This window comes from Pipistrellus kuhlii, unplaced genomic scaffold (assembly GCF_014108245.1).
Source record: "Pipistrellus kuhlii isolate mPipKuh1 unplaced genomic scaffold, mPipKuh1.p scaffold_m20_p_17, whole genome shotgun sequence".
NCBI lineage: Eukaryota > Metazoa > Chordata > Mammalia > Chiroptera > Vespertilionidae > Pipistrellus > Pipistrellus kuhlii.
This window is the reverse complement of record NW_023425482.1, coordinates 10,819,770-10,822,361: the sequence shown is the minus strand read 5'-3', so window position 1 is coordinate 10,822,361 and position 2,592 is coordinate 10,819,770. Positions and strand designations below refer to the sequence as shown.

Below are 2,592 nucleotides of genomic sequence, written 5' to 3'. Positions count from 1 at the left end.
GGCAGTGAGTGGCCTGGCGGAATGCTTGCTTCGTCGCCCCAGCGATGAGGCAAGCGTTTGGCTCCCAGTTGCGGATGGGCCTCTGGGCAGCAGGTGTGGAGAGGCCTGGCCCCGCAGAGAGTTACTGGCAGACGGATTCGTACGCAGGGCTCCTAGTATTAATAATAATAATTGCCGAAACTGGTTTGGCTCAGTGGATAGAGCGTCAGCCTGGGGACTGGAAGATCCCAGGTTTGATTCCGGTAAAGGGCATGTACCTTGGTTGTGGGCACATCCCTGGTAGGGGGTGTGCAAGAGGCAGCTGATCAATGATTCTCTGTCTTCGATGTTTCTAACTCTCTATCCCTCTCGCTTCCTTTCTGTAAAACATCAATAAAATATCTCTCCCTTTTTATGGAGATAAACATCACAGAACACAAACCACTTAAATAATAATAATAATAACAATAATAATAATAATAATAATAATGAAGGGCCATCACATGGCCTCCCCATCATGGCCCTGGTCCCTGTCACACCCAGCAGACCCCCTCTCAAGAACACTTGCTCCCTGTCGTTTTCAGGACTTCATGGGTTGTCCAGGTGAGAACTCCCGGACCCCGCTCAGTTCCCGCACCCCCCATCCCCCAAGACCCCCGATGTGTGCAGGTGCAGGTGGGGATTTTGGCCCCTCCTGAGGTTGAATGTTTCCTTTTCCTTTTTTTAAAATTATGGAACGCTTCATGAATTTGCGTGTCATCCTTGCGCTGGGCCGTGCTAATCTTCTCGGTATCATTCTAATTTTAGCGTACGTGCTGCTGAAGTGAGCCCGAGGCTGAACATTTCCTATAAATTTATTTACTCTTTGATTTTCCTCCTGCGAGTTTCCAGGCTCTGGGAGTTGCACACTTTTTTTGCTGGAAACTGGGTTCATGTGTCTCACTGGCAGCTTCTTTCTTGCCATGTTTTTGTTCTTTTCTATTGCCATGATGTGAAAGATGAATTTTTCTGTTTCTTTATGAACAAAAAAACAGGAAGAGAAAATTGCCATGCTGTGTTGTTCTTTTGAAGTGTGTGTGTATGTGTGTGTGTGTGTGTGTGTGTGTGTGTGTGTGAGGGAGTGTGTGTGCGCGCATGCCCATGCTGGCAAATATGGGTAAAATGCTGCTTTCTGAAATGCACCTGTGTGTGGAGAAATGCTTGTAGTGTGGGGCAGAGAGAGGGGGTGAGGTATGCCCAGGGATAGCCGGTGAATTAAGATGCACTCACTCAGCCCTAGCTGGTTTGGCTCAGTGGATAGAACACTGCCCTGAAGGGTCCTGAGTTCAATTCCGGTCAAGGGCACATGCCTGAGTTTCAGGTTCAATCCCCAGTAGGGGGAGTGCAGGAGGCAGCTAATCAATGATTCTCATCATTGATGTTTCCTTCTCTCTCTCTTTTCCTCTCTGAAATCAATAAAAATATATTTTAAAAAAGAAGAAGCACCCAGACTCTTGAGGGCTCCTTTGCGTGAATTCCACCCCTGTCCCTCACCTAGTGGACACTCAATATTTATTGAATGCATGAACTTTATCTCATTTCTTTCCATCCTTTTAAAGAACCACAACAGTCTTTTTGTTGTTATTGTTGTTTGTTAATCCTCACCCAAGGATCTCTTTTTCCCATTATTTTTAGAGAGAGACGGTTGGACTGGAGCCCAAATCTCCTGCCCGAACCCCACGGCTCTAGGGGGTTCTGATCACACTCAAGCTGGAGAGCTGCTGCCCTCGGGTGGGTGGTTCCAGGCAGTGAGACACCTGGGAACTGGCGTCCGGCCTCTGCCCTTCTGTGGCTCCCAGAGGATCCCCTGCCCCAGGGCCATGCTCTCAATCCTGGCAGCACTGTGTGGTCATTGCAAGCTTTAAGGAATAACAATGCTCAAGCTCCAACCCAGAGACCCCAATTTTATTGGCTGGGAGAGGAGGCATTGATGTTTGTATCTCTCTCTCCTCTCCCTTCCTCTCTGAAATCAATAAAAATATATTTTAAAAGAAAGAGTCTCAGGTTCCCAGATCTATATTGTGACGAGATCCCAGGGGACCTGTGTGCACAGAAAAGCTTGAGAGGCAGCACTAGTTACAAGTCAAAGTTAAAAGCGCACATTGCAATCCAGAGGGTCTCAGGTGGGATCAAGATTCTCCTGCCTTTCTGACAAACCCCAGGTGAAGCCGGTGTTGCTGGTCCAGGGACCACACTAGGATGTATACCCAGCAGTTAAACTGCCCGAGGATGCCTGGGCATCTTGAACTTTATCAGGTGTATTAGTGTCCCAGGGCCGACGTAACAGAATACTACCGACCAGGTGGCTTCAGCAACAGAAAGTCTTTTCTCATGGTTCTGGAGACTGGAAAGCCAAGGTCAAAGTGTCTACAGGCTGTTCCTGGGGCCTCTCTCCTTGGCTTATAGACGGCATCTTCTCCCTGTGTCCTCACGTGTGTGTGTGTGTGTGTGTGTGCGTGTGTGTGTGTGTGTGTGTGTCTATCTTCATCTCCCCTTCTTTTTAAAAAAATATATTTTATTTGATTTTTTTACAGAGAGAAAGGGAAAAGGATAGAGAGTTAGAAACATAAATGA

General features: G+C 47.5%; 1 non-coding gene across 1 annotated transcript; it reads right to left on the bottom strand.

The window, feature by feature from the left end:
* Nucleotides 1-704: 704 nt before the first annotated feature.
* Nucleotides 705-810, bottom strand: LOC118721022. The gene has a single exon (XR_004988597.1). It is a non-coding gene; the product is annotated as a U6 spliceosomal RNA (small nuclear RNA).
* Between the last annotated feature and the right edge of the window lie 1,782 nt (nucleotides 811-2,592).